This window comes from Antechinus flavipes, chromosome 3 (assembly GCF_016432865.1).
Source record: "Antechinus flavipes isolate AdamAnt ecotype Samford, QLD, Australia chromosome 3, AdamAnt_v2, whole genome shotgun sequence".
In the NCBI taxonomy this organism is placed as follows: Eukaryota; Metazoa; Chordata; class Mammalia; order Dasyuromorphia; family Dasyuridae; genus Antechinus; species Antechinus flavipes.
In genome coordinates this window covers 411,648,304-411,660,731 of record NC_067400.1, presented here as the reverse complement: position 1 = coordinate 411,660,731, position 12,428 = coordinate 411,648,304, and the positions used below count along the sequence as shown (strand labels likewise).

Here is a 12,428-nt window from a genome sequence, read left to right as displayed (position 1 = left end):
GTCTTAATCACTCATCCTAAATGAGGTGTGAATGTGTTTCCAGTCTGGGATACTCCCCAAACCCAATCAAGAAAATCCAGTCAATAATTTTGATGAAGTGTTAGTAAATGTTTTCATAATAATGATAGTAATAGTTAATTCCATTTGATACAATAAAAGCCTTATCTTTTAACCTTGTTATATCACTTGGTCATACCTCTACCTATGGTAACACTAGGAAATATTAAAGCACCTCTAGCACTTTGGGTAAATTTTCTGCTGAGGATTTATAGTAATGAAAGATCAAGAACTGTGACTAGAACAACATTTTGGAAAGCAGCTTAGAATTATGACCCAAAAGCTATTAAACCATGTATATTCTAGTAGTGTTGCCACTACTAGGTGTATACCCCAAAGAGAACAAAGAAAAAAGGAAAAGGACCCATATACATCAAAATATTATAGCAGCTCTTTTTTTTTTTTTTGTGGTAGCAAAGAATTGGAAAGTGAGAGGATGCCCATCAAGTGTCTGAACAAGTTATATATAATGATGGAATATTATTATATTGTGAGAAATAATAAAGTAAATGGTTTTAGAAAACCTGGGAAAACTTGTATGAATTGATGCTAAGTAAAGTGAGGAGAACCAATAAAACTATATCTATATCTAGCTTTCTAAACACTAACACTTTGAAAAAAATCATTTTAAGAAACTTAAGGAACTCTGACCAACACACTGAAATCAAAAATAGTCTCAGAGTACTTATGATAAAATATATTCTTCATTTCCAGACACAGGTGATAGACTCATTGTGCAAACAAACTCTGTATCTGTATGTGTGTGTGTGTGTGTGTGTGTGTGTGTGTGTGTGTGTAGGATATGACTAATTCAGGAATTTGTTTTGCTTGACTACATCTATTTGTAATGGATTTTATTTATTTTTCTTGCTTTTCCAAAGCGTTGGAGAGAGGAGGTAAGGAAGAACATTCAAAGCTGAAAATAAAACTGATTTTTAAAAAAAAAAGAATGTGAACAGGATAAAAGTACTTATGCCAGTAAGATCTTAGATCAATGGAAGTTTTTTTGGTAATGGCTTCTAGAGAAATTGCTGAGCTAGGCAATATTATAAACATGATCAACAGTGAAAGACTTAGCTACTTTCATCAATATGATGGTGCATGACAATTCCAAAGAACCTATGATGAAAAATGTTATCTACCTTCAGAGAGAGAATTGATGAAATCTGAGTACAGAGTCAAGCAAATCATCTTTCATTTTATTTTTTTCCTTTTTTTTTGCAATGACTAATATGGAAATATGATTAATATGTATGATATGACATACCGTGTTTCCCCGATAATAAGACACTGTCTTATTAATTTTTTTGGACAGAAAAACCACCAGAGGGCTTATTTTCAGGGGAGGGCTTATTTTAATGAACATTGACAGCAATTTTAATAAACAGATAAATGTGAACAAAAAAAGTACCTTTATTCAATAATGATCATGTTCTTCAACATCGTCATAAGTGTCCATACCCTGAATTCCATCCTGGATGTCTTGTGCCTCTATTTCCTTCAGAAGAAGTGGGCCCAATCTGTCATGTCCAGCAATATAGCTCTCTTTAAATGAACATGTCTTGTCCAGCTAACCTGCTCGTAGTGCCTTGGTGACACAGCTGTCAGTAATTTTATCCCATGACTTCTTCACCGACTTCTTGCAGACAGGGCTTCACAAAGTTTCCACGCTGATTTCTTTCCATTCTATTTTCAATGTAGTCATTGACTTCCATGCGCAAATGGTCCTTGAATGGCTTTTTATTGCAATATCAAGGGTCTGGAGATAGGCAGTCATTCCTGCAGGAATCATTACTTGATCTATTCTTCTCTCTACAAGGAAGTTCTTCATTTCTTTAGCGTGGTGAGTGCTGGCTGAGTTCTTCATTTATCCTCCATGATGCCCCCTGAGTTCTTCTTTTATCCTCCATCATGCCCCTTTTATCCTCCATCATCCCCCCTCACTCCCACTTACATACCGGGTTTTTATGTTGTCCTGCCTCAGCTCTCCTCCACGGCACTGCTCTCAATGGCGCCAGCAAGCAAATCACTGGGGAAGAGCAGGATGCTTTGATCCAGCAGTGTTTCTACTGGGCTTATACCCCAAAGAGATACTAAAGAAGGGGAAGGGACCTGTATGTGCCAAAATGTTTGTGGCAGCCCTGTTTGTAGTGGCTAGAAGCTGGAAAATGAATGGATGCTCATTAATTGGAGAATGGCTGGGTAAATTGTGGTATATGAACGTTATGGAATATTATTGTTCTGTAAGAAACGACCAACAGGATGAATACAGAGAGGACTGGCAAGACTTACATGAACTGATGCTGAGTGAAATGAGCAGAACCAGGAGATCATTATATACCTCAACAACGATACTGTTTGAGGATGTATTCTGATGGAAGTGGATCTCTTCGATAAAGAGAGCTAATTCAGTTTCAATTGATCAAAGATGGACAGAAGCAGCTACACCCAAAGAAAGAACAATGGGAAATGAATATAAACTGCTTGCATTTTTGTTTTTCTTCCCGGGTTATTTTTACCTTCTGAATCCAATTCTCCCTGTGCAACAAGAAAACTGTTCGGTTCTGCACACATATATTGTATCTAGGATATACTGTAACCTATTCAACATGTAAAGGACTGCTTGCCATCTGGGGGAGGGGGTGCAGGGAGGGAGGGGAAAAATCGGAACAGAAGTGAGTGCAAGGGATAATGCTGTAAAAAAATTACCCTGGCATGGGTTCTATCAATAAAAAGTTATTTAAAAAAAAAAAAAAAAAAAAAAAAAAAAGGAAGAACAGGATGACGTGCTCACTGCTGCAGCTCTGATTGGATGCAGCTCGGAGCACGGCATATGTTTCACACAGGGGGAGGGATGCAGGGGGTAGGGGGAGGGGAAGACGGTGCATACAGAGGGTACCGTAATGTAGTGTGTAACACAGGGGATCACCTTCATTACAGTAGCAATCTCAATAGGGCTTATTTTCGGGGGAGGGCTTATGAGGAATCTTACACAGTAAGGGGAGGGCTTATTTTCGGGATAGGTCTTATTATCGGGGAAACACAGTATATAATGGGTGTCATATTGCTTATTTTCTCAACAGGTAGGAGAAGGGCCAGAGAAAGGAAGAGAATATGGACTTCAATTTTTTTAAATGAATGTTAAAAATAGATGAATGCATATTTAAAAGGGAAAAGAAATTGAAATGCAGAAAAATTATGGAATTTTCCCAAGATAATTTTTTTCCACCATATTATATGATCTCGCTCATCTAGTTAAAAATAATGGTAACATTAATGATATTAATATCTTCTTGTTCAACTTCATTTTACAAATAAAGGTAGGACTAGAATTTAGGTCCCTTGAGCCTTAATCCAAGTGCTTTCTCCTATAAAATACAACCTTGAGGAAGATTCACAGCAATCTAGCCATTTTGAAATGGCTAATTGAAATGCAAATAAAAGCTGTAAACTTCTACATGAGAATGTCAGTGGATAGAACACAGAATCCTCCAGTCGGAAAGCCATAAATCTGGATTGGATCTCAGATGTACTAACTATATGACCTTAGGCTAAGTCCCTTAACTTCTGCCTGCTTCAGTTATAAAATGGAGATAATAATAGCATTGGGCTCCCAGAGTAGTTGGAAAGATTAAATGAGATAATATTTGCAAAATGTTTTGCAGACCTTAATGTGTACCACAATGCAAGTTTTTATTGTTATTAATATTACTACTACTATTGTTATTAATCAAGCATCAGACTACAAATTCCACATAAGAGAGGCTTATATTTTTTGAAAGCTGTGATGATTCAGGGTACACCTGAATGTATTGTCTCTTTAGCTAGACGATATTTTAGCCAGCCTGGAGGAAAGCCAAATGTCCAAAAGGCTATGTTGGCATTATTAGTTCCACATAGAACTGTGTCTTTGGTTATTTATAGGGAATTAATCTAGCTGTCAATTCTAATCAAATTTGCTGATGGACTCAGATTTTTAAGGTGGCAAATCTGATCCATTACAAGAAATACTGTGACAATCACAATATCTGTATATAGAAAATCTTTCCAAGTCTTAGCTTTCTCTTCTGCCAAGCAAGGGGATTAGCAGTTTGGCACAGTAGAAAATATGCTGGATCTGGACCTGATTTCAAATCCCAGATCTTTTATTTACTACTTTGCGACACGGGGCAAGTCATTTCATTTGGATAGCCTTCCTTCTCCATGATCTCTAAAGTAACCTTCTGACAAACACATTTGACTGAGAATTGACTCATCCTGACCTGATTTCAGTGACCAGGCCAATTAATTGCCTGAGGATGATTACTTTCATTCTGACCTCTAATTATTTAGTAAATCTCCCAAACTCTCCTTTCCCCAGATTCCCAAGCTTTCTTTACAGAGTTTTGCATGGTATATACAAAGCAAATTATCTGGTAAAACAATGAGATACCTAATCCCTTCCACCAGCAACTTGATCATTCTCTCTGCCTTTATACTCTATAAAAACTGTTCCCAGTAGGTCTCCATTGGTACTCCAGTGCTTGTTGTGCACTATCATAAGCGGCTACTCCTTTACCTCGATTAAAAATCTCCATTTAAAATATAAAGTTCAGGTTGACATTTTCATTTCCAATATTCTAAGATTGGAGAACATGGTGTAGCAAAAAAAAAAAAAAAAAGGTGGGGAGTGTTCAGCTACTTTACAATTCACCTAAGGCTGGCTCTGATGCTCAGAAAATAGTGGAATGAAAGATTTTATTTTTTGCCCATTGCTTCTAATAAGATTGTTTTATTTGAGTGAAATAAAATATTACTTTATTTTCCAGAATCTACATAACAGGTGGAAGACAACCTCAGAGGATATATAGTCTCTATCATTTTATAGATAAGTAAATTAAGGCCTAGAGAGAAAGAATGAATTAAACAAAGCCATGGTGCTAATTGGAAGGCTGGAATCAGAACCAAGGTCTCCTAACTCTTGTCTAGGAATACCATTAATATTCTCCAACAATATCCTTCATTGTGGACTCAACACTAGCAGATGCAAGCTATGTCCTTGCTTGAAATTTTGGTTAAGTGTATGCATAACATATATAAGATCTTACCCAGGCTACTTTCTTTCTCAATCAAAAGACATGTCTGTATTTAAATAATGTATAGTGAGGGTTGGACTAGAGAATTCACCATGGAAGTGGGTACAGTCTCTGGCTCCTTCCATTGAGAAATGTGCTAAGGTTCCTTGTTATGAATCAATTCTTATTGATCCCTATACCAGTGTTAAAAATTATTGGTGACTAACCCAGGAAGATCTACTTACTTGTAGGAGAGGAAAAATGCTGTCTCTTTTCCTCTGTTGAGCACTTGGTTTGAGAATGCTTGGCCAGTTCTCTCTGAATTTCTAAAGAGGGAATTTTCCTTTCTTCCTCCAATCCTCTAGGTTCACTCCATCCAATATTGTTGCTATCCCGGCTATAAGCATATGGCATCCAGAACAACACTTGCTGCAAAATAAAATATAAATCAAACTTTCAAATCTAGGTAAAGCATTTCAGATCTCTAATAATATCTGAATTTCTATTATACATCTAATATAGCCATCTGATCATAAGGGAAAATATATATTAAAAAATGAAGGCACATATTTATAAAAGAGCCTCATGTTCTCTGGTATTGAATCTATTGAATGTACCTTCTAATATTTGTTTTTGATTAGACATTTATGTTGAAATCAAAAATTTCTCAGGTTTCAAAGTCAATGTTTTTTCATCAAGAACCTCTTCATATCTTCTGAATTTTTTCCCCCTATCTTCTTATCTTTTGCACAAAGCTAATAAGAAGGAATAAATATCCAAGCCAGATCTATGTTTGGTGATTGGACTTTGATCTAGATCAGGAAATTTAGAAAGCACTGGAAGTGTTTGAATGAATCAAATACAGACGGTAGATTTGTTGTTGTTCAGTCTTGTCTGACTTCTCCTGACAACATTTTTGGGTTTTTTTGGTAGAGACTCTGGAGGAAACGTTTGCTATTCCCTTCTCCACCTCACTCTACAGCTGAGGAAACTGAGGCAAACAGGATGAAGTGATTTACTAAGAGTAAATTTTACTCAGGGTCACACAGCTAGTAATTGTCTGAGACTAGATTTGAATTCAGTGCTCCTGACTCTAGGTCTGGGACTCTACTGTACCACCTAGTTCCTTTCAGTGACTTAGACTACTCTTTAAAACAAGAAAATGAAGAGCACGTAGATGCCCACTTGTATTGATTAAAACAGCTTCCTCACTGGAAAAACAGGTTTATTCAATAAAGAAAGAAGGGAATGTATCCTTATATGGGCAATGGGCTGATCAAGAGGCACTGGGCAGGGTTGGTCAGTTCCTGGAAATTGTGTGACACAGTACATCACAAAATTACAACAAAACTGATGAAGTGAACCTCAAATCTTCTTCATAATCTCAGATGCTCTCTTCTTGTTGTTTTTATAAAGCTTCATGCCCAAATATGCAAAAGAGGGATGGTGAAACACAGAATCTCATTGGTTAGTATACCTTGCTCTTGACAGCCAAAAATGATATATCAGGAGAGGGAGAGAGGTTATAGGTTGGATGAATCATTGGACATCTCTACTGACTAAGTGAGAATAATCCAGAAGTACAAAAATAAATTGGAGGAATTTTCATGTAATTAAGTCATCTCCATCACACAGGGCTTGGTCACCATGACAAGAAAAAAACAACAGTGAAGAGCCTTTAGTTAGCTTCCTATGATTAAGCAAGTGATCTTAGAATCTGCAACTCATAGCTCTAGGACCTAATATGTAGAACTTAGAATCACCATTCCTATAAAATCATATCAAATTGATTAATGCTGATTGGAATAGAGTAGAGGTCCAAATGTATTCTTTCTCAAACTAGAGACTCTAGTATTCAATAAAATTAAATTCAGTAAACCTGTTTTAATTAACAGCCTATTACAATCCATGACCAATATGTTTAAATGGTTAAAAATTCGAGTGAATGATACTCAGACAGAAATTGAATCAGATCCAAAGGTGGGAAGTTCCTCATTGGTACTTGTAATAGTCTTATTAGTTTTGTTTTAAGGCTATTCTGTTATAAACATGTTATATCAAGGTGACATGTTGGATAATTGGAAAGGGGGTCAGTTGTCTCTGAGGCTGATACATTGTAGGATTTGCCATGTACTTACAAGATGAAGAAATAGCCACCAAAAAAAAAAAAAAGATAATTGTGCAGAATCAGCAGAGATAATATAATAATAATTCCCATGTATAGAAGGCTAAAATTTGCTGAACATTTTATTTTTTATTTATTTTGTTTTTTGCATTCATTTTTAAAACTTCATTAAAAATTTTAAGTTCCTAGAAGTTGAGTAGATGACTGCTGAGTGGTAGAAAAAAGTTAAAATCAGCATGGTCCCTTCCCTCAGAAAGTTTTCAAACTAATAGAATGAAAATAACAAGCATACAAAAGGTTGAATAAGTTATGGTATGTGAATATAATGGAATGTTACTGTTCTATAAGAAATAATGAGCAGGGGGCAGCTAGGTGGAGCAGTGGATAGAGCACTAGCCCTGAAGTCAGAAGTACCTGAGTTCAAGTCTGGCCTCAGACACTTAACACTTCCTAGCTTTGTGACCCTGGGCAAGTCACTTAACCCCAATTGCCTCAGCAAAAAAAAAAAAAAAGAATGAGCAGGTTGATTTCAGAAAAGCTTTGAAAATCTTAAATGAACTAATACTAAGTTATGAGAACATTGTATATAGCAACAACAAGATTATGTATTAATCAGCTGTAATGGACTTGGCTCCCTTAAAAAATGAGGTGATTTAAGGCAATTTCAATAGACTTATGCCATCTGCATTCAGAGAGAAAACTAGGAGACTGAATGGGAATCAAGCATGGTATTTTCACCTTTTTATTATTGTATGCTTGTTGTTTTTTCTTTCTTATGGTTTTTTTTCTTTTGATCTGATTTTTCTTGTACAATGTGATGAGTATGGAAATATATTTAGAAGAATTGCACATATTTAACCCATTGCTTGCTGTCTAAGAGAGGGGGAAGTGGAGAAAGGAAGAAAAATTTGGAACACAAGGTTTTGTAAAGATGAATATTGAAAACTATCTTTGAATGCATTTGAAAAAATATTTTAAAAATCTTTTAAGTTCCAAATTCTCCTTGCTGCTCTTCTCTATTGAGAAGATATGCAATATATCAATATTCATGTGAAGTCATATAAAACATTTTCATATAAGTCATTAAAACATTAAAAACAATATAAAGAAAGTAAAAAATTATGTTTTAGTCTGCCTTCAGAATTTATCAGTTCTCTCTCAGGAAGTAGGAAGCATATTTTGTCTTGGGTCCTTTGGAATTGTCTTATATCACTGTATTGATCAGAATAGCTAAGTCACTCAGAGTTGATTTTTATTGTACAATATTCGATATTGTTCTTACTGTATATAAGATTCTCTTGGTTTTGCTCACTTCACTTCTCAGTTCATACAAGTTTTCCCAAGTAGAATACTTTACATACTCATCTCATTTGAGACTTATAAAAGCCCAGAAAGATAAGGACATATTTTATAAAGAAACTGTGACTTAGTAGCCAAGTCAAGTAACTCATAGGCAAGGGTAATTCCTTTGAATATATTCTCTTTTATTCTCTGACACTGCCACCATCCTAGTTTGGGCTTTCATCTCCTCATACAATAGGCTGCTAGTGGGTCTACCTGCTTCAAGTCTTTCCAAACTTTAATATTTCCTCCATTTAACCATTAAATTTTTCTAAAGTGCAGATCCAACCATAGGCCTCCACCCCCTACTCAATAAACTCCAGTGGTTCCTGATCACCTCCAGGATCAAATATAAAATGCAGTTTGGCATTCAAAGTCCTTCATAACTTAGTCCCTTACTACGTTTCCAATCTTCTTACACCTTAATGCCAAACCCACAATCTTTGATCCAATGACACTAGTGTCCTGGCTGTTCCAAGAACAAGACACTCCATCTCTCTACTTCCAACATTTTCCTTGGCTTAATAAATGGTTGTGGATTTGACTTGGCTAAACACTTGGTAGAAAAAGGTTAAAATCAACACTGTTCCTTCCCTCAAAAAACTTGCAAGCGAATAGAATGAAAATAATAAGTGATAAAAGTAGAATGTTGAAAGAAAAAAGGAGATAGAGAGAGAGAGGTGGCTAGATAAAGGGAGAGAGACAGGGGGAATCAAGTTAAATTCTATAAAGAACAAGATGATAAAGATGAATAAGACCACAGGACATAGTCTTGAGATTCTTGCGCCGACTCTAAAGAGGATGATAGTTGGTTCGCTACAGAAAGGCCCTTCCATTATACATGCCTAGAAGCAGGCTCTCCAAACTAACTAGTGGCTTGGTTCCATGCCAGTGACTGTACATGCTTTTAGTTCTTTTTTAAGAAAAAAAAATTTATTTTTAATTATTTGTGGAATAAAATAATCATTTATATAACAGTATAATAAAAAAGATGATTGATTACACATGAAATTACAAATCTACTATGTATAATTTCTATTCCTTTTAAATATGCAATAAATTTATGTAAATATCTTTTTTTTTCCTTTATGTCCCTCCTGCCATCACCCCATCACAGAGATAGCTACTATTAGACACAAATAGGTACATATATGTATATGTGTGTGTGTGTAAAATTACTCTATGCATACTTCTATTTATCAGTTCTTTCTCTGGATGCAGGTAGTATCTTTCTTCCAATGTCCTTTAGAGTTAATTTGGACTAGATTTTTCATGATGGTATGAAAGAACAATAAGAAGATAGCTAGGAGGGAATAAAGTGGTAGAAGTCAAGAGGAGACACTGTCTAGAGAGAGAGGGTCATCAATAGGGTGGAGGGCTACACTTTGAAAAGTCAAAGGAGATGCGGGTGAAAGAAGGCTGCCAGATTTAGCAATAAGAAATGATTAAAATGAAAATGAAATTTGAAATGAAAACCATTTCAAAGGATAGTTTTGGTGGAGTGATGCTGATAAAAAGCCAGATAACAAGTGAATGAGTGATGAGGGAGGGAGGGCAGTGAATGTAGGCCACTCTTTCTAAGAGTTTAGCAGTGAAAAAAAAGGAGAAATATAGGACAGTAGTGGCTTGAGGCAACTGGCAGAGCTACTAGAAGGTTTTCTAAGGATAAAGAGACATGAGCATGTTTGTAGGCAGCAGGGAAGGAGTTCATAGATTGGTCAACATTGAAGATTAGAGAAAGGGAGGGATGAGAAATGAGGTAAACTACTTAAGGATATGAGGCGAGGGTGTCCTGGTAAATGTTTTAATAACCAACTTCCCTCCAAATTATATGACTCACTTCTAAACTCAACAGGAATTTTAATATTTTCTTATTCACTTTCCTAAATCTATAATAAACAAAATAGTCAACCAAGTTCTCTCTGATCTGTCACATTTGCCAGTTTCAGATTTGCAAATGCTCACACTGAAAATTTAATGACCAGCTTGCCAGTTTGATCTTGCTCCAGCACACCCTTGGGACAAGGTCAAGGCTTTTCTTCCACAAAATGAACAAATAGGATCATCTGCTGAGAGAATAGTATATATCAGCAGAGTAGGTGGTTTGACTTTACAGGAGAACATTTGAAACAGACATAAAGGAAACCAATCAAAGATGAATAAAAAGATTGGGATGTAGCAGGGAGATTCCTAGGAGAATTCACCCTGAATTTGTGAGCAGACCCAATGCCTAACATTTTCCCTTCAGCACTATTCAACTACTTGGGGGTAGTAAAGGACAAGTCATATGATGAATTTTATCCCAGGGTGAAAGATTAGTAGGTTGTGAAGAGTATAACAAAAGGCCACAGCATTCAAGAGAGAAAGATGGAGATTGAAAAAATGAACCACAGTATCAGTGTGTTGAAATAAGGAAATTAAACCAGAACATAAGAGCTAAACTAGGAGAATTATATTTAATATATATTTGAGATGAATAGCACAATAGATTTGCAGTTTCTTGTACAATCATCTTTTTTTTATTTTATTATGTTACTGAAATGCTTATTTTATTCTGTAAATTAAAAATACATTTTAATGAACAGAGCACCAGCTCTGAAGTCAGGAGGACCTGAGTTCAAATCTGGCTTCAGACACTTAACACTTCCTAGCTGTGTGACCATGGGCAAATCACTTAACCCCAATTTCTCAGTCAAAAAAAAAAAAAAATTAAAAGAAGAAATTAATCTATCAACAAGCACTTATTAGTAACTACTCTGTTTTAATGCCCTGGTAATATAAATAGAGACAGTCCTTACCCTCAAAGAAATTATATTCTACAGGAAGAAGCAGTAAAGACAGGAGGACAAGAAATTGTAATCAGAAAGAAGAATTTCAGGCTTTAACACCACAGAGGTGGGACATTTTTAAGTGATAGGAAGAGCTAAAGTGTGACTATTGCTGTGAGTGGCTAAGGAAGAGCCAAAAAAAGATCACAGGAGGTGAGGAAATGGAAAAGTGGCCAGGTATTATCAGGATTATCAACATGAATATTAAAGCATCCTTTAAGATGGGGGATGACCACATTGATGAATGAGGAAGGACCATATAGCACTTATACCAGAGCCACTTTGGCCTATTTAAACCTATTGTTTAAACTAAGCTCCTCACAGCCCCAGTCTTAATACAAAAATATCTCTTCAGGTGACTACAGAAATTTCTTCCTTGGATATATGTAACATATCCTGTTTTCTGCTTGAGTGTCTCACAAGAACATCAAAGGCCTTTATTTTCTCCCTTTATTTGGTTGCTGTACTTTTTACTTGTGCTGTAAATTTCTCTGTTTATTGCATTTTCCCCCCTTTAGTAATTCCTTTGCGTTTTCTTCTAGGGCATCTGGTCTGAGTTATGTGAATTATCCTGGGTTACTCCTCTGAGATATCCAAGTGGAAAGAAGAGGAATAAAATTAGTAGGTCCTAGAAGTAATTCCTAAAGCAGGCATTTTCTGTCTTAGAGGAGAGTGGGAAAATCTCCATTCGGTGAGATATATGATCTTGTGGATGATACAATGACTACATCAAATTTCAGAAAATAATAGGGCTTTCTTAACATCCATTCAAAAAGAGACAAATCTAATAATCCACTCAGAAAAAAACAAGTGAATGAAGAATGAATGTTGTCCACATTATGATATGTAGTTAGCTGGAAACTTGATTGAGTTAATCAGTACATTTGTGTGTAATAGGATAGCTACTACAAATAGACAATGACTTAGACCTGGATTTGAAGAGAAGATTGGATTAAATTTAGGAAACAGAACTGCACTATCATTGATCCTAAACTGCTCCCTGACCAAAACAAAACATTCTTT

At 35.7% G+C, this 12,428-nt stretch overlaps 1 long non-coding RNA gene across 1 annotated transcript; it reads right to left on the bottom strand.

Moving 5' to 3' along the window:
- Positions 1 to 1,235: 1,235 nt before the first annotated feature.
- Positions 1,236 to 6,840, bottom strand: LOC127554522 (uncharacterized). Its single transcript, XR_007952002.1, has 2 exons — positions 5,357 to 6,840; positions 1,236 to 2,086 (listed from the first exon to the last, which is right to left on the bottom strand). It is a non-coding gene; the product is annotated as an uncharacterized LOC127554522 (long non-coding RNA).
- Positions 6,841 to 12,428: the final 5,588 nt, after the last annotated feature.